The sequence below is a fragment of the Parasteatoda tepidariorum genome, chromosome 4 (genome assembly GCF_982258835.1).
Source record: "Parasteatoda tepidariorum strain Cologne lab strain chromosome 4, Ptep-v5.0, whole genome shotgun sequence".
In the NCBI taxonomy this organism is placed as follows: Eukaryota; Metazoa; Arthropoda; class Arachnida; order Araneae; family Theridiidae; genus Parasteatoda; species Parasteatoda tepidariorum.
Window position 1 is genome coordinate 70,360,165 of NC_141758.1, and position 27,837 is coordinate 70,388,001.

General features: G+C 27.8%; 1 protein-coding gene across 1 annotated transcript in view; it reads left to right on the plus strand.

Moving 5' to 3' along the window:
- The window catches only part of LOC107449074 (inactive dipeptidyl peptidase 10-like), a 551,160-nt gene that overhangs the window by 226,656 nt on the left and 296,667 nt on the right, over window positions 1-27,837 (plus strand). The window lies entirely within an intron of this gene.

Sequence of the window (27,837 nt, forward strand, 5' to 3'; positions counted from 1 at the left end):
AAACATATACTAAACTATTACTACTTATTACCTTATAACTAATAAAAGTTATGAGGAAATTTAAACCAACTAAATATTTTCATTTGTTGCAGGAAGAATTAAATTTCTAAAATTTTTTCTTCATTCTTATTTCTTATTAATATTTTAAAATCCATTAAATTTTCAAAAATTATTTCTGATGTTCATTGTTAATAGTTGATGGCGATGATTCTAGTATTTTTCTTACCAAAAACTTAAAATGATTATGCTTTAAGGCAATCACTCGTATAAAAAATATTTAAGACGGGAAAAATACTTTTGAAAAGCTTATGCCCCATATGTAAAGAATATGAAGTAAGTGATAATATATGTTTCGTTTATTTAAATATTTAAAGCTTACATATAAAGAGTGTTTGGAGGAATATATTAAGGGATAATTTGTTTGAATGTTCTCTTATAGGCAGAATGTATAGAATATTGAATTATTCAGACAAGTCCTTAAGATTGTCAAAATGATTTTGAAATAACTATTTTTGATATTTTCTCATATTCTTAATCAAGTCTCATAAAATCCTCAAAAATAGCACTGAACAATTTCATTCCCTAAAAGTTTCTTTATGAGCTATTATTTTAAACAGCTTGTTATAAAAATATTTTTGAGCTTTATTGTATAATATAGATTTATAAGTTCAAGGTTTTTTCAGAAAAACTTAAAGTTTCAAATTTATGATTCTAAAAAGGGAAAAAGACTTACGTCGTAAATGTCGAAAATAAAAATTGAAGCCTCGAAAGTGCCATAAAAAATTTGTCGAGTCGTCAGATAAGTACCTTTAACTCCTTCTGAAATAGCTTTTATGAACTCAATTTTTATTTGATGTCTAAATAAGGCAGAGATTGAATAAGGTCTTTTGTATTATTAATTTACTGTTATTATGCTGTAAATTACTGTATTACAATATTGGCAGCTTTTGATGATATTAATACCTTTCGTTTACCAAACTTTTTTTTATTTTTTGTATATTTACTGATATTGCTTGACGGTAAAACTCATGCAACACAAATATATTGTCCACTTTATGATTAAATCAATAACTATTTTTATAATATTTTTAATTACAACATCCCAAATGCATTACAAGAATATTCAAACTGTTTCATGCAATACGACGAATAAAAATTGAGTTAAATGATTGAAAGATAAAAAAACGTTTTCTGTTTCAGTTCATAATTAGTTAAGTTATTAAATAATAAACTACTGAATAGATATCTCATAATAGACAGATAATTAAACACTGATGCTGTCAATGAATGGATATTCCAACTCTGTTTTGTAGCAAGGGAATTTCCGACAGAATAACTTTTATAATAAAACTTAACAACTCATGGTAGGCAAGAAAAAAAAAATAACAGACCACCATAAATAACTTTTAATCTTATGATTTGATCTTGACGTTCTAGGATTTAAATTTAATGGTTCCAGGGGGTGTCCTCATATTCGTTATTATTTAGTGCCGATGATATGTCAAGTAACAATATGAGACACATTTAAAATTTTGACATTTAAAATTGCATTTTTTAAAATGATGTAAGAAATGTATACTTAATTCAAAATGTTTTTGATTATTATTAAATGAAATAATAAAAATGATAAATATTTTCTTAAAGTTACACTTTGCACGTAATTATACTTGGATAAATGAATTTTATAATTGTGTGCAAACATTATTCCTTTAAAACATTCTCCAGACATAGGGAAATGTGCAAAAAGTAAAATTTACATTAAGCTGCCCAAATTTTGGATTGCTTGCCTGATCAAACTATGGGGAGCATATTTCACTCCGGTTTAATGTCACTCCAATTTTTCTTTTTAAGCCATAATACAATTAAAATTGTCAGAAAATATTGAAAAATTTTATATGTAGTGCTTCAGTGAACAGGAAAATACTCACAGTTTCGCCTCGTAGAAATTTTGGAGTATTTCGAACCATATTATGTTTCAATTTTGCTGTGGTCTCAATATGGAGTTACATTGAACCATGTTATCGTACTTTTGAAAGTTTATACTATATCATGATTCAACAAGGGGTTACAATGAACAAAAACATGGTTTATTTTTACCCTTTATTAAGGTTGCGTTACATATGCATCATATTCTGCATAACAGCCTCGTAATTATAGTTCGATGTTGATTAAATATTTTTTTTACATCGTAATACAATTAAAAGTTACAGAAAATACCAAAAGCGTTTCTGTGAAAGCTTCTGTGGATAGCAAAATGTCTGCAACTTACCATGTTAAAAATTTTAGAAATATTAGAAATTTTGAACCATAATATGTTTTGATTTTGCTATATTTTTCAATATGATGATACATTGATCCATATTATCGTATTTTTAGAATTTGTTCATACTATACAATAAAGGCATATGTTTCAATTTGAACAAAAACATAATTCAATTTAATTCCTAATTAAAGTTTCATGAAGGTGAAGGTCAACATTTTGTTTCCAAGTACTGATATTATGGTTCAACATTGAATGGATTTTTCTAAAACTGTGGTGACAAATATTAAAAGCAATAATTTGCCCCATCTGAAAATAATAAAAAAATATTAATCATAATTCAACGTCATTAACAACTATTCATCAAGATTTTATTTTGCAAACAATTGAATAGAGCCGTGATGGCTCAAGGGATGGCGTGCGTCATCCAATGAGGTGCATCGGGTTCGAATCCCAGCAATGACTGATCGACTCGAATTCCGCATCCGGCTTGCACCGAACACAGTCGTGAAGGGAAATTTCCACAGTGGTAGTCGGATCATGGGTTAGAGTCCCCTTGCTATCAGGCTAACTGCGGGATATTCTCGTGGTTTTCCTCTCCATGGGGTTAGTTCCATCAAAAAGTCCTCCACAAAGGCAAATTTCACTGAATATTTGATATAGGAGTTCCCTTGTCTTCTGAATTGGATTCAAAATTACAAGGCTATAGAATTGAACATTAGTGGTCGTAAAACCAGAAAATTGGGTCGGCTGTTCATCGGCGGTTATAAAATAAATATAAAAGCATTTGAATAAAAACATCTGAAAAAATAAGAACATTTGAATAAACATTCCTGGATATAAGTTAAACTATGCTATTATAAAATAAATAAGATGTTTTGCGCATTGCGAAAATGCGTTTTCAACAATGTTAACTATCATAGAAACTTTGATTACTTTCAGTATTTTTAAATGCTGGATAAAAAGAATTTATACATAGCGCAGTCTTTATTTTCAAAAAAGAAGAAGCGAAAAATCACCTTTTCAAAATCAAGCATCATATAAAAAACTCACTGAGCTGTTAAAGTCTTTGCATCACATCTTTGGGGAATTGAGTTTTTGATGGCTTTCTAAGTTAAATGAACCATTAAGTAAGCTTCAATTAAAATTGCTAGAAAATCGATACAATATTTATCCTTATGATGAGCTATTTAAACTTTCTAACTATAAAAAATACTTTCCGGATTCCGTATGTTCCATTAATGAAATAAATAGTTAGTGCGTTGTAGCTTGGGATTAAAATAAAAATAATACATTCATGTTTATTGATATTATGGTAGATAAAATAATAACGTTTTAAATATTTCGAATGCTAAATATTTATTTTATTTTACAAAAACTCCTTTTGTTTTAATAATTATTTATTTTCACATTTTCTTGAGTAAACTTTTAAAACATGAATTTTCATTTAATATGCGGATTCAATTAAATGTTTGAAGTATGCATTTCTTTTAATTCTTATTTGTTTGAAGTTAATTAGATTTAAATGTTATGTTTAATAAGTTTCAATTATTAGAGTATTAACAACGTTGGACTTTCAATAAATTTTAAGGTGTTCAGCTTCAATTCTGTTCTGAGAAAAAATTTAAGGTCAAAGCTACCAGAATATGGTAACATTTACCGTATTTCTTGCTCCTTGGGAACATCAAACAGCTCGGTAATTTTTATCAGAGCACTTTGGTCACGCTTTGAACAAAATTAACCATAAAATATGGTTTTATAATCTGTTATAAAATGTGGTAAAGGTGGTATAGTTTAGTAATTTTATCATGATACCTTAGGGCAAGGAATAGAAATCAGTTAGTCGGCTAACTTTACTTTTTAGTTTTGCATTTATTTTTTGCTAAACTGTGTATTAATAAGGGCTGGAATTGTGAAAACCAGAATTTCTATTAAACTTTTACCATATGAATGGTTTAAATGCCGTATATTTTGGTTTTATTAAGCAGAATTATGTTGCTTCAATGAAGGTAGAAATTTGTGCTCCCGTGCCACAGGTCCTTGGATCTATCCTCAGACTGAGCAAGTTTGACTCAGACTTTCATCTCTTTGTTGGGTAGATAAAATGAATACCAAACATGCTTGGGGATTAAGCATTGGAGATTTTGCTTTTAACTGACCACTCAGCTGGAACATCTGCTCCTGCACCCCGGAATCTAAGAAATCCGGGATGGTAAGTTCTGCTTTCGGCTGACCACTCATCCGGAATATCTGCTCCTGCACCCTAGAAACCAAGAAATCTGGAATAGGGAATTCTGCTTTCGGCTGACCACTCAACTGGATGCTTTGCTCCTGCACCCCAGAACCGAAGAAATCTGGAATGGGAAGTAGGCCTTGGCCCTCAGTGGGCTGTTGCACTATTGAGTTCAGTTTAGTTCACATTTTTTTTCTTTCAGAAATGATATCACCACATAGTACAGAAATTTTACCAAAATTTTTCTCATCAGCCAATATCCTTTTGAGTTTTGGAAGACTGTACCCTTTTTATATTTAGTTGTTGCGTACAACTGCAAAATCTAAAAGTAAGATAAAATAATTTAACTAAATTTCCCAGTTTATAAATACGCCCTTTTTAATTTCCGTTTTTTAACTATCTTTAGAAATTTTAAAGCTTGTACTGTTTTTCTAATTCTAGCTATAGTGCCAAATATTTTTACAATTTGAAATATTAATATAGTCTGCCTATCTTAAAAAAATTAATTTCTGAAAGTAATATGTTAGATTCGTATGTATATAGTTAAAGAGAGAATTCACTTTCAATTTAAACTTTTGATATGTTCTGTATATTTTCAAAAATTAACTTGCGAACTATAAATCTTCAGTATCTATTATGGACAGCTAAAATTTGTTTAATATATATTATTGTTTTACGATAGTTAAAATATATATTTCCAGACTGTAAAGTATTTCATAACATTTTAAAATCAAAACCGAAAAAATATAACATGCGTTTCTGGCATGATTATTAATTACTTGTATAATGTTTAAGTTTCATAGAAATTATTGATCAGGGCATACTGACTATTGTGTTCTACTTTTACTGATTAACATGCATTAAAGATCAAAACCAAATGATTATTGCGCTTTCTTTTACTGATTAATATGCACTAAAGATCATGTCTTACTTTGAGATTTATTGATTGAAGTTAACAAAATTATTTTGTTTAAATAATTTTCCCATAATCTGCAAAAAATAAATCAAAAGAGAATTAAATATTAACCTTAAATAAAAATCAAATGTTAAATTTCTTTTTCTCAGAAAAAGTCTTTGAAGTTTATTAAAGCATTTTTTGCATATGTATTGAAAAAAGTTAAATAAGATTAATATTTTAATAAAATTTTTGCTTTTTTGAATTTAATCTTATTCTAAATTTGATGCAATACCTAAAATTAAATAAATTGAAGTAATGATTTATAGAAATTCATTAAGATAAAAAACAAAATGTGTAAAAAATTAATTGAAAGACATCTTTTGAAGAAGTCATTAGTTTTTAACTAGCATGAACCTATAAAAACCCTAACACACAATCTAAAAATTTATTTCAAATTTAAAATGTAATGTAAAAGTTAAGGAAGCTTAAAATAATAAAATAATTTCATTTTTAGTATAATTAAAAAATTCTTCTGAGGAAGATTTTTTACTAGAAAAAAGTAGAGACTGTTTTTGAGTATTAATTGGAATTTTAATAAATTTTCTGGCTGATTCCTTTCCCGGAAAAATATCCTTTAATTTTTTACGATATAATTAAATTCAAAGAAAGAGAGTGATACTTAATCAGAAATATGTTAAAGTTGTAAGAAAAATAGATATTTTTTTAAAAGAAATGTACGATTTAATAACATTTCATTAAAATTAAATGAAAAAAAAAATGTTTTAACTATATAGTGAATATGAATAAAGCTATTGTTGTAATAAAGTAAAAAAGAAATCCATTATATAAAAACTCTATAATTATAAAAAAATTAACGAATTTATGTATTTTACAATGAACCAGTAAATACTTTTTCGCGTTTTTTATAAAGTTACATTTTGATGCAACTTCTTAAATGTTTTAAATTAACAAATTAAAAAAGAATCTACATTCTAGTTTATATAATGGGTTTTGTTAATATAATGCTATATTCCATTTACAATTTTGAAATGAATATTGATCTACTTAACTGTAAGTTAATTAAACTGCAAGTTAATTAAAAAAAGACACAAATGTAATCGTTTAAATGTAATTTACATGTTGAATTGAAATTCATATAAAAGAAATAATAATGCATATAAATTGACTGAAATGTATAGAAACCAAACGTTTCAGGGTCATCGAATCAATTTCCATTCTACATTGAAAAGCAAATTAATAAAATCGTAGTGTATATAAATTGAGTGAAATGTATATAAATCAAAAGTTTAGGACTGTACATTGCAAAAATTCAGGATCAAATTACTGTAAAAAGTATTGGCTCTCTAATTGCATACGTTCATAAGCAAAGTGCGTTGCGGCAAAGTCTGTTTATAATATCCATTTTACGATTTATACCGCAAATTTTACCATAATATTAATTTAATTACAGTAATTTAGTAATTTGACAGTAAATAAAGTAAGAAGTACTGCAAATCATTATTTTTGATCCGTACGATTTTACGGTAAAAAGTAATGACCCACAGTATGACAACACCTTTTGCCGTAATCTCCTTCGGAAATTGGATTGATTTGATTCGAAATTTTAACAGTGTGCATGTGGCATATTTCAAGAACTTTATTTTTTATGACAATTAACAGACACACAAAGTCAGTCAAAAATACATTAGCATCCTGTGAAAGAGTGAAGTAAGTAGGGAATTATTTCGAAATTAATTTTGAAAGCGAATTTGGTGGGAATTGCAGGAGTAGCGAGCATGGACCGTTTAGCAATATTATAATTCCTCCTTTGATGTGAATGCGATCGACTTTATTATTCATCACACTTAAATAATTTTTTCCGTATCCTATTAATTTGCAATTACTTCTAATTTTATTAAGGATTATTTGAGTACAGTGAGCAAAATAAAGAATGTACAATCCTGAATAACTTTTTTTCTAATGATCAGATCTTCAAGTACCAAGATTCAATCCTAACTGTTCGCGGGGATGATCTCAAATATGCTAATTATTTAGTGCAGAAGGTATTTTGAGACCGAAATCTTACCGACTGACTTATGACGCCGACTGAAAAACGCTCTTTCTCCAAATATTTTCTCTGAATGAGTGTTGAAAAAGTCATATTTTCTAAAATTGATTTCTCAGAAACTAATAGACCGATTTTACTCAAATTGGAATTTTGTCATTTAAAACTGCATTCTTTAAAATGACATAAAAAATGAAATAACTTACAATCAAAATTGTTTTCGACATTTATTAAACAAAATAATGAAATTTTACTGAAAATTATATTTTGAATGAAATTATTTTAACATAAATTAGTTTTATAATTGAGTGCAAAAAATTTTGCGATTGGTTTAAAAATATCTAAAGATATAGCGAAATACGTAACAAAGAAAATTAACAATATGGGGTATAAATTTTAGACAACTCTTCTGATCAAACTATTGGGACCATATTTTATAAATTGTAACTACCCCCTATATTTTGAGGGTTAGAAATCCGAAAAAAGGTGTGTTTATTCAGATGAAATACATTTTTGTGTCTGATTACATAACTTAAAAATTCGTTTGTTTAGTTGGAGGTCACCCTCTCAAACCCTTAAAATTGAGCTATAGAATGTGAAGATCCGATCATTAGATCAAATGTAATTTGCGGGGATCCGTTTATTTTTTGTGCACTGAACACACGCGTTTTTCAGAACTATAGAAATTTGACAAATCAAATGCAAGAAGTTTGCGCAGAGATGATTTCAACATTATATTATTTCACATGCACTGAATTTAACTAAGCAAATGTTATTTTTAGTCCAAAAAGAAACGAACAATATCCTCACTATTTGAATAAAAAGAACAAAATAAAACGATATGTTCTTATCAGTATGCTTGCGTCCGAGTTCAATACTGTTTGAATTATTCTAAATTCGGCATTCTAAACGAAAAGAGTTAGGATGCTTTGAAATATTTTGAAATAACTGAAAAATATTTGAAGGAAAATGTTTTCGAAAAAGTAAAGTAGAATTTCCTAGTGTAAAGTGGTCCATATTTTTTCTTAAACTATTCTCCAAATCTGAGGTATCGCAAATGCTTTGAAAATTTTTTTATTGCTATAGTGTGAAAATTTTATGGAATCTATGGAACTTTGTGGAATTTCAACACGAAAATGGCATCTTTGGCGTTAAATCATACAGTAAATGCATGCTATATTTTAGATGAGAACAGTTTCACTTTTTATATCTAAGAAAAACAGAGTTTTGAGATAAATTCAATACAAAACTAAAATAAATAAATTTTTGCGTTGCATAATGGTATGGAAATTCTTTATCTTCGAATTTTAGAATAGAACTTTCTGTTAAAGGAACTGCGCCAAAAAATATGTATTGCATTTTATTTTTTACTTATAGATATTCGAATTTAAAAAAAAATATATACTGAAGATAATAATGTAAGATATTTGGCTATCTCGAGAGTACTTCTTAAAAAAGAAGACTTGAAAAGTGAAACAAACTCAGCTGAATAAGGGTACTGAATAAAATATAGTTGACTTCAACGAATATATGTAATTTGGGCTAATTGTTTTGTATCACAATTAATTACAGTCCTACATTTGCTTCATAAACACTAAAAAGTGTTTCGATGGATTTAAAAAGAGCAATGCAGCCATTTTTCTATGTAATAGCCTGAAAAAATATACACAGCTTGTACATAGTTTATGTACTAATTGTACTAATGATTCAAAGCAATTATGTACTAATAATTCAAAGCAACATTTGTGCTTTATTTTAAAAGTGTTGAGGCCATTTAAAAAATTATATACAAACATATTTTAATATATTAAAAATAAATATACGTTGCTTGTTCGTCAATTTTGTGCTAATTGTTTAGTGTCAAGATTATTCAAAGCTATATGTATAGCTCATTTTAAAAATATTTGATCAGTTAAAGATTAGATACCTTAATATTTCAATATATAAGAACAAAATATAAGAAATTTGCACATATATTTTGTAGTAATTGCTTAGTGTCATGATTGTTCAAACCTATATTTAAGCTTCAATATAGTTAAAATTGCTTAACTATTTAAAAAAATTATAAACACTAATTGTTTTTATATATTAGAACAAAATATCCTAAATATGTACATATATTTTGTGCTCATTGTTTAGTATCATGATTTTTCAAAACTAAATTCATGCTTCCTCTTAGTTAAAAGTGCTTTGATACCTTAAAAAATATGTTCAGTAATTGTTTTAATGTATTAGAACGAAAGATACTCAATTTGTACATATATTTTGCACTAATTGTCAAGTAACATGATTATTCAAAACTATATTTATGTTTCACCTTCGTTAAAAAATTTCGACTCTTTAAATAATTACATTCAAAATTTTTTATTCATATTAGAACAAAATATATTGTGCTTTGATTATTCAAAGCTCTATGTATGAGCATATATTTTGTGCTGTTCTGTTTTAAGCTCAATGCATATCTAATTAATGTTAATAAGCGTATTGAAAGATTTAAAACAATCAATGTAAACAATTTTTAACTTATGTTACCTGAGCATAAAAAATACGACATGCAATTATATTTTGTGCTTGTGAAACAATTATTTAAAACTCAGTAAAGCTAAAAAGTTGTCAATAGTTTCAAAAAATGCAATATATTCACGTTTGTACCTTAATATTTTCTCAAAATTTTAAAATTATATATAGAAATAATTGTGCTTTGGCATATTGTTTGCTTTTAAGGAAATTAAACTTAGCGATTGTGAAATTTATGGAATTCATTATTTAATATCCTCTAATATATATTAGTTACAGGTATTTGACCAGATTATTTAGTTTTATGGAATTTATCATAGAATATTATCCCTTTTATATAAATGTTTATGCATACTTCTTACATATAAAAAGGTGTTTTGACCTATTTATTTGAAAATCAATATAGTCATTTATAAATTCTAATATTTTTCAAACTTTTGAAATTGATAAGGGAATTTCATGACAGGATAATTTGAAGCTCTATGCATTCTCTATAAATCATAAAGAAAATGTTTCGAAAAACTAAAAAATAATAAGCAGTACAATAAGTATTGTACATAGCCAGAGATTCGAAATGTACATTGCAAAGGGATATTAAGAAGCATTTTTAAACTCTGTGTTCTAATTATTCCCCGATCTTTGCGCACAGAAAATAAAATTCTGGAAAAGTTATCATGTTTCATTATCGCAGATTATAATATCATATTTCTTTATTAATTTTACGAAAATATTTATCAAAAACATTTAACTTCGATAAAAATTTATCGAGATTTTTGGTGTTACCATATAGCCAGAAACACGATAAATTTTACTATATTCTTGTAGTTTTGATCATAATTTTTTTCTCAGTGCATGTTTCATGAATGCTAAAATGTACTTTTACAGAAAAAAAATCCATTTTTGAATTATACAATTTTAACAAAAGAAGAAATTTATGTTTATTTTTAAGAGTTCAAAAGAATTACTGATTCATGAATATTTTTTACTGTCTTATGTTCTTAAGAATGCATAATAATGTTTTCACAAATAAATAAAAGAATATTCATCTATTTTTATACTCTATTATTTTCATAAATTTTTAAAATGTTATAAGAACAAATGTTTGTGAGTATTGCTCCAACGAAATGACAAGTGTTTTTCGACAAGGTTTGAAAATATCAATATTTAAGTATCATGGAAGTAAACTTTTAAAAGTAATTTCAACTAAGAGACAATTTTGAAAAATAAATATCGAAAAATGTTTCAGATGGAATAAAATTGTTTCATGTTTGTATCCCTATATTCATTTGAATCAACTTCGATAGTAAAAACAATACTGATTAGATCACATTTTTACCATTTGCTTAGTTGACTTTCCTAGATACTAAATTAGCTTTACCTAATTAGTGACATTTTAATTAAGGCTTAAATAATGAAAAAAAACACAAGACGTACGGAAGAAGTGCTCTCAACTTAATTAAGTTTTATGAATTTTTCAATCTGACGACTTTGTAGATTACATCACTTTTAAATACGCTGTCCGAGAGAAATTAATTTCTTCTGATGCTCTAATGCTAAAAGCGTTTCAGAAATCTTAAGTTTTAAAATTAATCAAAACATTTAATTTAGTAATACGATTTAACAGAGTTTTGATTAAATGTACTCGTTTAAAATGCATTGATGTTCATGTTAGTTTCAGGCTTTAGGATTGGATTAATTTTCTTTTCAATATGAAAAAAGTGAATCTCTAAACAGTTTTTTTAACACCTTATTCATCACCCTTTACTTTACAATTCTTCATTAAATATATATATTTTAACATCTATATTATATAAAACGCTAATACGTACGTATGTATGTATGTATGTATCAATGAAACCGATGATATTTCTTTTCTCGAGCTGGCAACAGTTTTCATTTTTAATTGATTGGATTCGGCGCGCAAGAGTACGTAGTGAGCAACCAGATAACAATAACCAGAGTGAGCATTATCAGGTTGTTCAATTCAGATTCATGCACTAAAAACATGACAATATTTAATTTAAACTCAATTAGGAATTAATTAGTTAATAGAAGTGAGAATGCTTTAAAAGGCCGCTGTTGAATTGATGTTTTTCTACTGGGAGCTACCTTAACGTCTAAAAAACGTTTAAGTGTTTGTATTGAATGCATTGAATTTTTTTATATTTCGCGTTTATTTATGAATTGAATTTTCACGCTTTAAAATGCAGAATATTAGTGAAGCAATATTTGATAATTTCTTTTGCTAATATGTTTCTTATTTAGCTAATGTTTTGATTTTTTCACCATGTACAATCTAAATAGCTAATATACTTTTTTAAAAGCCAATAAGAACATTGGTAGAATTCTTCTACATAAGTACAATACTATGTCTTTGATGACAAAATACTATGTCTTTGATGATAATATATTATGTCTTTGTGCTAGAACATTGTGTTCATTGGCGAGCGAGCGCAGCGAGCCATGGTTCACGGCGTGAACCACATAGGATTGCGTAGCAATTCTCGAGGGTTGGCGAGCGTTAGCGAGCAGGGGGCGGAGCCTCTTAGTTATTATATAATTTTCTTCCTTTGCTATCTTATATTGCTGTGATTTTAAAATGCGCTGCTTTTTAGTACTCTTAAATAATTGCTACTAGCAGTTGATATTAAAAATTTTTTTTACTTAAAACTAGTGAAAAGGAAAGCAAATATCACGTTATAAAAGACCATTACACTTGCCCACGCATAGAGGTCAGAAACCTAAAATCACATGAAATCGGACTATTTTTGAAAGAAAAGTTTTGCAAAGAAATCTGAGTGCAGTGAATAATAATGGCAAGTGGAAGTACACATACAATAATGAGCTGTAGAAAATATGCTTCATACGCATTTGCTTCATAAAGAAGCAGATATTATCTATCACTTTAATGTAAACCGCCTCAAATTTATTGGTCATAAATGGGTGATTCTCACGAAACATGACAATTCACTGTCTCTTGCTCCAAGATCTAATACTACTACTAAAAGAACTTTTTTTTAAAAAAAATTAATAAATAGCATTGCTGTTAGCATTTTAAAATGACTTTGCACTAGCATTGACAGTTTTGTATACTTGAAATATTTAATTGAATATCAAAATGTCATTTTCCTGGCATGTCCTAAACAATATTTCCAATAATAACTAGCTTCAAAACTTCCCATACATTTTTCACAATCTAATTTTTTTTAATCTTATCTAGAATATACGCAGAGGGTATTGTTTACTAAAACTTCGTTTAAAATAATTTTTTCTGTCAATAATTTGTTTGTCCCATGAAAATCTGTCACTTTTTCTTGGCTACTTTTATTTAGTGATTTATAACCGAAATAGATAGCGCCAGGAATCAATATCTTATGTTAATAGATTGATTGGATACCCTTCTATCTGAACATGTCTTGTTGCATGAATAAAGAACCAATGCTCCGGCTCAAAATCTATTTCTAAATTTTTTTACCAAGGTGAGTAGGTTTTCATGCTGTCATTTTCCTGGCTTCTTGAAATCATTAATAACAAAAACTACATAGATTTATCTCAGTTATTTTAAGAAATACTGTTGTTTTCTGCAGAATATAAACGTCTTCGGTCAAAATAATAAATTAAAGTAAAGTTGTATGCTATAAAATGGCGAATTTGTCATTATCCTGGCTTATGAATGCCAGGGCATTGAAGTGTTACCAGAAATTCTTTTTACATGCTAATACTGCAAATATTAACCTAATACCAAGCTTATGCATGATTGTAATATGCTTTGATGTAATCAAAGTTATTTATTTATTTAATGATTGATTATTATACACAATTTTATTCTGCACATATCAGCAACAAAAATTTTTTTGTTTCTTTCTACAGTGGACAAAAAGAATTAATTTAAGCAATTTATGGTCCATCTAACATAAAGGCTTAATTTGAGTTACTTACTGTTAACTTAAAATGACTTTTTTTTAAACTTCTGAGGTAATATGTCATTTTCCTGGCATTCAAGATTTGGTGAATTTCTATTTTTTTTCCCTCGAGCAAATGTCAATAAACTACGCTACTGTCTATAAGATATTAATAAGTGTAGCTAAAGAAGTATACAAAAAAAATTTCAGATTATTTTAAGGACTTTAAATTTGAAGGAATATTTTGGTCCGAATTGTCATGTTTCGTGAGAATCACCCATCTACTGAAAGGACCCATCCAGAGTTTATCGTTTTAAACTGAGTGGAGCACGAACCAGATGTGGTGGGTAATAGAGATTTTGAAGCACTAAACGTAAAGAAGCGGAACATCTCGGCAAAATTGAAAAAAAAACAAAAACTAAAGAAGACCTTGGCCCACAAACCACCACGTCGAGTAAATGAAAAAGAATTCATATTCAGCTAGCACTGAAAAATAATCTGATCCAAAACATCCTTTGGCAAAGTATTAAAAATACACACGCACACACAGATCTCTCTCTCTCTCTCTCTCTCTCTCTCTCTCTCTCTCTCTCTCTCTATATATATATATATATATATATATATATATATATATATATATATATATATATATATATATATATATATATATATATATATATATATATATATATATATATATATATATATATATATATATATATATATATATATATATATATATATATATATATATATATATATATATATATATATATATATATATATATATATATATATATATATATATATATATATATATATATATATATATATATATATATATATATATATATTTATAGTTTAGGGCTCCGCTGTGTCAGTTTAGGGTTTTGAAAACCCCCAGATTCATCTCATTCTACTGTAAATGACATGACAAAGTTTGCCAAAGAGATAGTTGGGATTTTAAATTACATAAGATTACAAAATAGTGTAAATTTGAAAAGAAAAAAGAACTTTAATTTTAAGTATCAAAGTAAAGTCTATGATAGCTTCTTTTCTGAATTATCCCTCTTGCTAAAAGTTTTCAATAAATAATAAGCATTTTTACATAAATATTGAAACACGTTACTATTTCCATATGTATTATATATAACATATATAAAAACATTTTTTGTAATTTATTAGAACATTAAAAATTAACAAGGTAAACACTTCACTGACTAAAGACTTCCTTACGCTTTAATGCGCTTTTAAACTTTGAAAATTGTCTTTTCAAACTACGTTCCATTATAACTTCATTCCGGCAAACATCAGTGCATTCTTAAGAGTCTTGATGACATTTTACACGCATTCACTCGAACAATTGTGTATAAAAGACAAAACAGAACGAAAAATCGTCCATTTTTCTAATCTACGTTTAAATTGAGTCTGCGCCATTTTTTTTAAAAAAGTCGATATACTGTAAATTTACGATTCTAATATTTTCAATTTAATGTTCATGTTATTTAGACACTAGTTTAAGAGACTACGGGGAGTGTAGATCAGCATAACATGCTTTGTTGAGAGTTTAAAGTGAAAATTATTTCAGTTTGTAAGATTAACTTAAATATTTATTCCTCAGCAATTGCTATGCATTATTTTCGAATTCACTGACTTCAAATGATTGTATTATAATTATTTTGTGCTCAAAACACTAAAAACCATTACTTCGAAAATAGTATAGAAAAATTTATCATTCATAATTTATATAGGCATGGGTTAAATAAAGTTTTAATTTAGCAGCATTTACTTTCTATCAGATATCCTAAAAATGATCTATGATTTGAAAAATAAAACAAAAATTGAAGCATAAAGGAATGCACTGTTTCCAGGGCTTTGCTTAGGAAACGAGGTATACATTTATGTTTTCAAAATAACTACCATCCGCAATTACATCGTGGTGCAGTGTGAGAACAAAATAAACAGACGATTATGCAATTATTTTAGTTAAGGTAAGCTGATATGCAGAAGAAAACAATTTTTATAAGGTTTGTGGTTAACAGCGCCATCTGTTGAGTTTCCTATAATCTTGTAATTGTTCCTATAATCTTGTAATCCCTTATTTCCTAAATCGAGGCATTTTACTGATTTTCTTTGCAAGATTTTCCCAAACTTTTAGTGAAGAATACAACGATTTAAAAACACTCTCTCTCTGTCGATATCCACACATTCTTTCTCGTCATTCATCTCATAATGATTAAATAAAATTATTTTGCTACTTTTTAAATCCTGTGCCTGTTTTGTTCTGCTCTCCCGACAGATATTATCACGCACGCACAGAACTTTAAAAAATTTTAGAGACCATGAATTTTTTACACAACATTTTTGTGTAATCTGATGAGACCAAGGCACAATGTATTACATTCAACTTGGCATCACATTGATAATGAGTGCTTCTAATCATATTCATCTACTTGCTCTCTGAATGTTAAATATGCCTTAATAACAACTCAAGAATAACATATGTACATAATATGATGATTTTAAAATGCTCAAAATACAATTTACAGCACTGTAAGGGTAGTGCATTAATAATGATAACTTTTATCATATTTATTTGATGCCTAAGTGATAAAAACGGCTCAATAACAGTTCCAGAGTGTCTATTTATACAGAATCTAACAGTTACAAGAAAATTAAGATGAAATTTATAATATTTTATTAGCATATAATATATTTATAATATTTTATTAATGTAAATTAATAAAGATAGCAGATAATAACACTAAAAAATTATTGAAAGCTATCATAATAAAGGAAGATAATCATAAGATCTTGAAATTTAGAGTCAAAGAAGTTTTCACAATTCTTGAAAGTACGAAGATATTAAGTAGCAATAGAAATTAGCGGCAGTAAAATACATCAATCTGAATGAAAGTAATAACATCCTTTTAATTTTTTGAGACTAAGAAATAATACATAACATTTTTGTATAATCTAATAAGTTCAAGAAACTCAAAATACAATTTATAACATTCCATTAGAATTTATTTGACAGCTCGAAGAAAATCAAAAAACAATTTTTAACTTTACATTGACATTCCATTGATAATGACTGCTTCTTATCATATTCATTTACTTGATATCTAGTTTATAAAGATGCTTCCGTAACAACTCAAGAGTTACATATAAACATAATTTGATGATTCTAAAATACTGAAAATGCAATTTATAACACAGTAGGGGTAATGCATTAATAATGATATTTTAGTATGCTATTCATTTATTTGATATCTTAAGTGACAAAAACACCTCTATAATAACTCAAAATTGCAGATGTATACAGAATTTATTTGACAACTCTAAGAAAATCAAAATACAATTTATAACTTTCCATTGACATTCCATTGATAATGAGTGCTTCGTATCATATTCATTTACTTGATATCTAATGTATAAAGATGCTTCCATAACAACTCAAGAGTAACATATATACATAATATGATGATTCTAAAATACTGAAAATGCAATTTATAACACAGGAAGGGTAATGCATTAATAATGATATTTTTGTATGATATTTATTTATTTGATATCTTAAGTGACAAAAACACTTTATAATACCTCAAAATTGCAGATGTACATTAAGAAAATCAAAATATAATTTATAACACTTTATTATCATTACATTAATAAGGATCGAAGATAATTATATTCATAAAATAAGTGAAAACTATCAAAGGAAGATAATTGAAAGTTAGTGTCAAAGAAATCTCTGTATTAATTCCTAAAATTTCGTACATATTAAATAACAATAGAAATAAGCTGCAGTAAACTTACACCAATTTAAAGTAAAGAAAATGAAATCCTTTTAACTTTTTATTGCCAAGAAATTATACATAATATCTTCGCATAATCTAATAAGAAACTCAGAACACAATTTATAAAATTTCATTGGCATTACATTGATAACGAGCGCTGCTTATCATATTCATTTACTTGATATCTAAGTGATAAAGATGCCTCCATTATAACTCCTGCAAGATCTAAACAGCAATGGAGTTTAGCAATTAAGGCACGAAGCATTCCAGACAATAAAATTACATAATTTATTTTCTAACTTTCTGGATACTCGTGTAGGTTAGTATCTCTCTTTTGAAAGTATCAGAGAGAAAAGACCTAAAGTTATTTATTACTGCTAAGGGTTTGACGTCTCTGGGGTTGATGCAGCATAACTGATGCATACAAATTGCGTATTACAGGAGAAATGGCTCAACTTATGAGGCGAGTATGTGCGTCGGGTGTAAATTCTATGAGTGAGATAAGTGATTCGGTAGTTTTTCTTCTCTTAATGATGTTCTTTGGAAATGGTAATAATATTAATTGATATTTGGAACTATTTAAAAATAAGAGCGCAATTCAAAACTTATTTGGATTGTATGTTAGTTTAGGAAATATAATAATACTGTTTTTTTGCTAATATTATTGCAAATAGGGATGCTATGCAAATTTAGATTGCGACAAATTAATATTACAATGCGAAATATATTTTAAATAGTTCATTAAATTATATATTAGTTGAGGAAATATATTATTAATAGTATTAATTGATATTTGGAATTATTTAAAAATAAGAGCGCATATTAGTTAAGAAAACGAAATTATTATAGTGTTTTAAATATGTTGTAACATAGGTAAACGATTATAATTAAGGATGTTATGCATATTAAATTGATTTACATTGCGAAGTGTATTTTTAAATAGTATCTTGGATTGCATATCAGTTGAGGAAACATAATAATATTGTTTTTGCCAATTTATTGCAGCACATGTAAATGATTATAAGGATGATGCGCATATTTAATTACTTTACATTACGAAGTGTATTTTTCAAAATTACAAAACTTGATATTTTGTAATAAAAAGATTACACAGTTATGTTTCATAACTAACCAAAGTATCTATATGTTTTTTTTCATTTACTGATTATTAAAAAATTGCGTGAGACATAGAAATAGATTTTAAGAAACTCATTCTCAGAAAAATTAGTTCAGTTTTGAGCTGTAATATAGTATTTCAAACCATAACCACTGTCTTAAAATGACCACGTTTCTGTCAAAGTTCAACTGTAAGTTTCGGAAATTATTGTGTTATTTCAGAAAAGAATAATTTACACGATGATAATGGTTTGATCTACAGTCTTAATACATCTCCATCATATCTGAATTATATTAAGGTTCAACACATGTAAAAGTTCTAGAAGTATATAACACTTAACCATGAAGAGCGCAAAGAATTAAAACAACATTCTGACCACAGTAAACAAGATAATAAAAAGTAGTTATTGATAACTGGACTGCAAATGGGAATTTTTTTTAAAATAAAGGTAAATAAATAAATGAATTAATTAAATAAATTAAATAATTTAATAATAGTAACGATGCTCAAGAATAAGATAAGTGATTCGGTTGATTTGCTTACCTTAATAGTATTTTTTTAATATTTAATAACCGTCGTTGAACAGCCGACCCATTTTTTGGGTTTACGACTACCAATGTTCAACTCAGTTGCCTTGTAAAATTAGGGATCTCCTGGATCAATTATTGGGAGAAGTTTGTATTCGTGGAGGACTTTTTGATGGAACTTACCGGCATGTGCTTTACACGGAAAAGAAAACCACGAAAACCTCCCACGGTTGGCCTGACGGCAAGGGGTCTTTAACCCATGATTCGGACATTTTATGTCAATAGAGGATATTTTACATCAACCATGAGGTTGGTGCAAGCCGGATGCGGAATTCGTACCATCCATCACTGCGGAACCACTGCGATGCGGAATTCGTACCATCCATACCAGCCATCACTGGAGTTGGAAAACCCGATTAACCTCATTGGAAGGCGAACGCTCTATCCCCTTAGCCATCGCTGCTCTAATAGCGTTGTTTAGAAATTATAGTGGAAAATTGCCTAAATTGTACATTTTTCAAATCATGCCACAACTGATTTATAAAGAAGTATTGTATTGAGAACATTCTAGCAAACATATTAGGGAGATTTTTCCCCGCTTGGATATCTATGCAGAAGCATCAACACTGTAAAAAATTACGTATAAAATTCGTAAAATCCATTTTTACCATAAAATATTATTCCCAAATATTTACAGTAACATTTCTTTAATTAGATTGATTCAATAATTATTACTATAAAAATTACAGTATATAAGATTTATATGTTCCGTAACATGTTACGGTGAAAATGGATATCACGTCAAAGAATACCATCATCTTCCAAGTTTATTACTCTGTATATTTCTTTGCAAATCTAAAAAGTCAAAGGGTGTATTGAAACACGAAGTATAAATAAAGACGCTATCTATATTGGTTTTTCTCTGAAAAATATATTTTTCAAAAGAACTATTTTTGAATATATTTCTTTATTTAAAAAATACTCATTTTTCAGTTTTAAGACTAAACTGAATATAAATTAGATGTTGAATCTAAATAAGATAAAATATATCTGAGAATTAGATACTGAATATAAATTAGATGAAAGAGAATGTTTTAGATTTATTTACTCCCAATAAAATAGAAGTTATGCTTTGAACGACTCATAAAATTTCATACATAAACTATTTATTCAAGGAATACATTTTGCAACATGAAATAAAATACATGCCGAATTGAACAAAATAATAGAAAATAACTATTAAAATTTGAACTAAGAAGATTATTTTCGGTTAAAAAAATTATTTTAATATTTTAATACGCACAATATATTTAATTACATATTTAATGTATTTTAATACGTACAATAATTTATCAAAAACATACTTTTAACGTTTTATTGAATTTTGTCTTGTTTAGAGAACCTGAATATGGAATTGATTTTATACTTTGATTTTCAAAAGTATTTTTGAAAATATCAAAACACTTTTAATGTTTTTACTTTCCAAACGTTTATTTATGTTATTACTTATGCGAACCTCACTTCTCCATCATTATCCAAAAAAAATTAATTTGTAAAAATAGACTACACATCTAGTCAGTAACCCTTTAAAAGTTTTTTTCAGCTATGGTACATAACTGAATGAAACTATGGTACATAGTAACATTAAATACAAACAACATAAAATACAAAGGAAACATTTTTTGCTATTATTTCTTCAAGAAATGAAACGGTATTGAAGAATGACCAACAATTCCTCGAATAATATATATCTGATGTCAAAGTAAAATACCATATATATATATATCAAAAGTAAAATTGCTAGAATTTTTTCTGAAATTTCAAAAATGCAATATTTTAAAATTCTATTCCCTAAAAAATAATTACGTTTGAATTTTGCATTTAAAATTACATAAATTAAAATGTTGTAAAAAATTTTATACCTTAAGGCTTAATATTTTTTAACATTATTGAATAAAATAACAAATAAATATCAAATTTTGTTTTATATGCGATTGTCTTTGATTAAGCGAATTTCATAATTGCATGCACAATTTTTTTCATTTTTATAAAAAGTTTTCAAATTCTATAAAATAGGTAAATCGCAAAATTAACATAAAAAATATCTACCATTTTCCTGACTTAATTTTAGGAATCGAAATTTTAATTCGTCAAAAAAATTAGTTAGTTTATTCTGAGAACTGTTTTGTGTCTGATTCTCTAGCTGAATTACTAGTTAGCATGAACCGATTAGCATATTTGAGCGAACCCTTTAATCGATTATGATTTGGACTTAGTTTGCGAATATCCGAACTAAGCATACTCTGCTGAAAAACAACTTGCTTTAATTGGGTATGAAAGCATCATTTTTATCATCATATCACAAATAAACAAAAATTTTGAATAGAAACTTTTATTATTTTTAAAATAAGAACTTCTTGCTTACAGCTTAACTACGCAAGCGAGAGAGCTCGTTTGAATATGATTATATAATATAAAGTATACTGAATTCAATTACTATGTAACATTGGAAGAGCAGTTCGCATACTTAAAATAAAACGATACAGTATTACAACAAAAGAATATTAGCATACATTCAATAAAACGAAATTGATCTTTTTGGAGCAGTGTTGGAACTAATACATTAAAATTATATTTACTATACAATTAATTTAAGGAGCATATACACACTCAAATTCATAAATAAAGAACTAGTTTTTAACACATGCGCAATACGAAGTAATATTAAGTTATATTTGAATTTTGTTTAATCGACATATCAGTAACAGAAGGGAATATAAATTAAATTCTTTAATAATTATTAAATAATATAAAATTATCTTAATTATACAATTAAAAACATGCGTAATTTTTATAGAATAGAAGTTTTTTCTAGAATTATTGATGTTTTCTAGATATTAACCAACAACTCCTATTTTATGCCTGATAAAAATCCAATTTAAGTTTGACATTTAATGATTTCCAAACGTTCGCCAAGCACCCTAGAAGCAAAATAACCTGATCCCTGATTGGACCAATATTCACGATTCTTCAATATTCACGAAGTAAGGGTACAAAGAGCAGTTATTTTTCCCTATTGGCCCTATATAAGACCAATATTAAATAATCTAGACATACCAATATAGATTTCTCGGTGCTTGTTCATATAGGAAACATATTGAGCCCAATTGGCACCAAGGTAAAATTATTGCCTGGGATAATTTTTGTAAGTGGAAATCAACCAGGAAAGTGTAAATAAGCTTAAGCATAAGCATTCCCCGTTTTTGGTGTTAGGTTTCATTAAATTGCATAAAGTGTGTATGGAAGCATGGTTTGATGTTAATTTAAAGTGAAGCGCACGTTCACATGGTATTTTGAATTGTTCAAAGTATAACTCGGAGAAGTAATAGACAACAGTTTTTATAGTTCATTAATTAATGAAAATCAGTTCATAATTTTTCACCAAGGATCTAGGAATTTTTTTTAGCTATAAAATATCAAGATATATACTGACTGATAGTCGTGCCTCAATCCAGCATATCTCTAATTGGGATATTATTGGAGACCGGACAAGCCTTGATATTTTAGACGTAATTAACAGGCTTTCATCCTACCATTCTATACACTTTCAGTGGATTCCATCACATGTTGGGGTTGATGGCTGACTTCCTGGCCAAATCCGCTGCCGAAGAAGACGCTGATCATTGCGGGAAGCTTACCTTTAGTGAAATTTCCTCCTTGGCAAAAATGAAATTAAACAAGACCATAAGAACTCCTCCCAACCACTCTTGGTATTTTGCAAAAAAACCGGGAGAATCTTTCAATCTTAGACCGAAAGCCCTTCAAACTGCCTTTTCACGCTTCTTGAGTGGCCACACTAGATCCCTTACTTCCAACAGGAGCCAAAAAACTTATCTTGAATGTCATTGGTGCTCAACAGACATGGCCTCCCCTGTGCATATTCTGACTTGTTTGGGGATCTGTAAAGATGAGGTCCTGCGAGACTCCAGTCTTTTTATGAACTTTTTGGAGGTGTTCAGACTCATGGAAGTTGTCTAGTGCTGATAGACGATTCCGACATTAGAAACACCAACATATCAGGATGTGATTAAAGATGACTCTAAGATTTAAACTTTTGCAAGAAAAAATAAGTTTTATAAAATAACGTATAAATTGATGAAAAAATAATAAAATTTTCAGACATGCTATAAAAAAATCGTAAAGAGAGAGGTCAAATCATAGAATGATTCGAAATTTAAGTTAATTGCGAGTAAGCTATTAAACTTATTATTGTTATTATAAGAAGCGTTTAATCAGAATAAATCTGCAGTCATAAAAATAAAGGAAAAATTATGAACTCCTTTCATTAGCTCATAAAGTTAACAGAGAATAGATTATTTATGAGTAAAAACCTTTATTTAATGTCTTTATATCATTTTTATGCCGTAACTAATAACTGATTGTAGCTATTTTAGTTATTAAGTCATCAACTACACATTCGATTATTTTGTAAGCTTTTACAGACAATTTTCTGATTTATAGCAATTGATTTTTAAGTTTAATCAATTGCTATGCACTTTATTTTAATTAAATTACTCGTTTCCTATTTATATCGCTATAGTTTTTTGGAGGAGAATTTTTAATAAAAATAGTCTTATTAGGACATAATGGTAAACAACTCTGCACAATGCATTCGAAATGAATTATTTAAGTAAGAAATTAAAATGAAAAAATTAATAATTGAAAAGTCATATAATACCATAAACATTAAAGAAATCATGCATTACCAACATTTTCGAGGAATAATATAATATTAACATTCTATTAATCAAATAACATAAAAATTCGAAAATTATTCAACCTCAAAATTTGAAGATTCATCTAATATAATAAGCATGCTAATTTAAAAAAAATAATATTAGAAACAATTTCATTAAACTCTATTCAATAAAGACCTCATTTTGTAACAAAATAATGGTCAATTTTTTTATATTCCAAAGAATATTCATTCAATTTTACAAAGATTATAGTTCGATTAATTATCCCATATCAGTTTTGAAACTAGTGATTAATTTGTGTTAAGGAAAATATTTTATGAATAAATAATGTAGGAAAAGATTGGAATTAGCGAAAATACTGCTTGCTTTTTTATTTGACAATAAAATGAACTCTGTCACAACAAAATTTTTTTTTGTTAACATTTCTTCTTTTTTCAAAACTTTTATCAAATAACACTACTTCAATTGTATCTAAGCACTTTATGTAGCGAGTCAAAAACAAATACAGCATTTATTTTTCATGTATTGTTGAGCCTAATACACCTATCCACCGTACTAAAATATCAAACGAGCAAAACAGATAATGAAGTTTTTCTTTCTTTTATAAGTAGTTCAAGACAGCAAAAGTTCGATCATTATCTAGCTTCTTTAATCAAATAGGTAAAGAGGATATTGACTTTCATGGTTATAGCCTTTTTAAAATCTAATATATATAATTCTCTTACGTGGCTCCCAAATTTTGGATGTATTTCTTTTCCGCCGGGGGCAACGTTTGCTTTGTTTTGTTTACGTTACTATTTCTCATACACGGCGAATCGACCAATGATTGCCGCTAAAAATGTCACATGCCAAATCTAGCAGAGGTGGCTCAACATATAGCGCTTTTAAAAACGGAAACTGAAATAACCAGAGAGCATCAGCTGCGGCAATCTCATACTATTAAGCTAGGCAGAAGTGAGTAGTCTTTGTCGATAGATCTCCATTTTAGTATTTTGTCGAAAGCGCTTTTTTTCACGAATTTATATATTACGAATTTATTTGACGATTTTTGATTTATAACACGAATTATACTATAGCACATTTCTAATAGGTTTAACGAATTACATGACATTTATTTGAATTCAAATTTATTTTAATGACTTAGTATTTACTAAAGATGTAATTTTTTTTAAAAAAAAAGTTTTTATGGATTTGAATTCTTAGAATTTTGTGCATTTGCAATGTACCTAAATTAGTAGCGAGAGGAGCACGCTTGGTTTGCGAAGCAAACCATATAAGATTGCGTAGTAATTTTCTGGGGTTGGCGAGCGTTAGCGAGCAGGGGGCGCAGCCCACTAGTACATTATAATTCAGAAAAGTAAAAGTCATTTCTTTCACTAAGATTTTGTTTTCGTAATGGGTTCGCTGTTTAAACGTAATAATATTATCTTTAACCGTAATACGAGCCGTGATGACTCGGTTAAGGCAGTGGACTGTCTTTGTAAAGGACAGGGGTTCGGTCCCTTGCAGCAACTTGAAGTTCATCCAGATGCAGATGGGTACCAGCTACTCTGGGAAGTAAAAGCAGCCTGTGTGCAATGCTGATCACGTTGCCACAATAATATCGTTGATCATGAAATTGACTTCCATGACCTCAATAATCTCCATGATCCCCTGGCTCACAAAGAGCTGTTGCGAAAATATTTTTCTTTTACAGCACAAATATGTTGCGAACTTAATAAGATGTTAAATTTAACTGTGTCAGATTTCAAGTTGAACCAGAGAAATCAAATTTAAGAAAGAATAATTTGCACAGTAACATAGTTCAACTTAACACCACACTGAGATTGCAGCAATTGGGAACGATATTTTAAGAGTTAAGAATAAAAATTGTCTTTAATGTTTTCATTTCTGAGTTGATTTGGAGTATTCATTCCCATATAATTGTTAAGTATCTTTTCGTTGATCTCCTAATATTATTGTAGAAAGTGTTAAACCCTGTCTTACAACTAGTGATTAAATATGCGGATACAATTTACTGTAAGTTGTGTTTTGTGAAATTATTTTAAGGATAAATATTATGAGGAAAATTAGTGACTTAGAAATAGACTAATATTTTTATTTGACCCTAAAATGAATTTGGTAAAACAAGAAACAAATTTTAAGTACTTCATCTCGAAAAGGCTTATGGCCACTTTGAAATAAAAGTTTCAACCAATAGCAGTACTTCAACTATAAATACTATAGAACTTCAATAAATACTGCTATACTAGAACTACAAATACAACTAGTGATTAAATATTCGGATATAATTTCCAATAAGTTGTGCTTGTGAAATTATTTTAAGGATAAATACTATGTGGAAAAATAGGGACTTAGAAATATACTAGTATTTTTTTTACTCTAAAATAAATTTGGTAAAACAAAAAACAAATCTCTGGTACTTCATCACGAAAAAGACATATGGCCACTTTGAACTAAAAGTTTCAACCAAATACAGTACTTCAACTATAAATACTATAGAACTTCAACAATAAATACTACTATACTAGAACTACAAATTTAACTAGTGATTAAATATTCGGATATAATTTCCAGTAAGTTGTGTTTGTGAAATTATTTTAAATATAAATACTATATGGAAAAATTAGTGGCATAGGAATATACTAATATTTTCATTTGATGCCAAAATGACTTTGGTAAAACAAAAAGCAAAATTTCAGTACTTCATGCCGAAAAAGGCATATGGCCACTTTAAACTAAATGTTTCAACCAATAACTGTACTTCAACTATAAATACCATAGAACTTCAACTATAAATACCATAGAACTTCAACTATAAATACCATAGAACTTCAAGTATAAATACTACTATACTACAACTATAAATACTACTATACTACAACTGCAAATACTACTAGTGATGAAATATTCTTATATAATTTCCAACAAGTTGTGTTTGTGAAATTATTTTAACGATAAATACTATATGGAAAAATTAGTGGCCTGGGAATATGCAACTATTTTTATTTGACTCCAAAATGAATTTTGTAAAACAAAAAACAAATTTTAAGTACTTCATCCCGAAAAAGGCATATGGCCACTTTAAACTAAAAGTTTCAACCAATAGCAGTACTTCAACTATTCATCAGCAATTTATTATATTTATCTAGTCAAAAGCTAAATACTTCATTTCCTTCATGAGTAACTTATACTCTCCAACTCAATATCCTAATCCATCACACTCAAACACCAAACAAGCAAAACCACTTATAAGTTTTATCGTTTTGTTCATAAGCCGTTCAAGATAGCAGAAATTCGATTAACACCTTATTTTCTTTAATCGAATATGTAAATAACGGGACAGTGGCTTTCCTTATTATAGTCTTTTCAAACTACTTCATAGATAAAGTCTGTGGAAAGCAAAGTTAATTTGAGTTCTTTTTCTGAACTCTACACGCAACAAATTCTAGTAAACTAAATAAAAAGAACATACAAAAGCAATTTTGCTTAAGTTGAGTTCTTTTTACAACAATTTAATTTTAAGGATGGTTTCTAAGTTAAAAGGTAAACTAGGCTTTAGAAAGTGTAATTTTCCAGTTGCGGACTACAATGTCCTGAATGTTAAAGGCTCTTCGAAAAAAGAATGTTTTCTCGTTGTTGTTCCCTTAATCAAATTATGTTTTTTTTCTTTTGTTATTTTTGCTTTGTTTCGGACACTTTGATTTTAATCCTGAAAGAGACAAAAGTTTTGAATTCCTTCACTTTATTTGTTTAACGAG